The sequence below is a fragment of the Macrosteles quadrilineatus genome, unplaced genomic scaffold (assembly GCF_028750875.1).
Source record: "Macrosteles quadrilineatus isolate MER2022 unplaced genomic scaffold, UCM_ALF_1.0 Scaffold_8__2_contigs__length_117827958, whole genome shotgun sequence".
NCBI lineage: Eukaryota > Metazoa > Arthropoda > Insecta > Hemiptera > Cicadellidae > Macrosteles > Macrosteles quadrilineatus.
Genome location: NW_026542601.1, coordinates 60,484,517 through 60,484,914, shown reverse-complemented (window position 1 = coordinate 60,484,914; position 398 = coordinate 60,484,517).

Here is a 398-nt window from a genome sequence, read left to right as displayed (position 1 = left end):
GTAAAAGTTTTTTATGTAAACATAATGTGAGATTTTACCATTTGTAAGAAGTAAAAGATCTGTATGGTCTCTACGTTCATGAGATGTAATCTGAATAGGAAACACATTATTAGACTCATCCAATCCATACACATTAACGGATGAATTAAGATTTTGTTTTTCGAATTTCTTGATATCTTTTAAAGACACTGGGTAAACCAAACCTGTAAAATTATATTTATGAGCCACTTCACTATAATAACGGCTTGGTCTATAGGCGTGCCTGTCTTCAACAAACTTTGCTAAAACAGCATACTTAAAACACTCATTGTCTTCATTTTGAACATTTATGCAAGTTCTTGTATTAGCAATCTTTTTGGGCAGTGGGATGAAACTACTACCTCTATCACCATACCCAT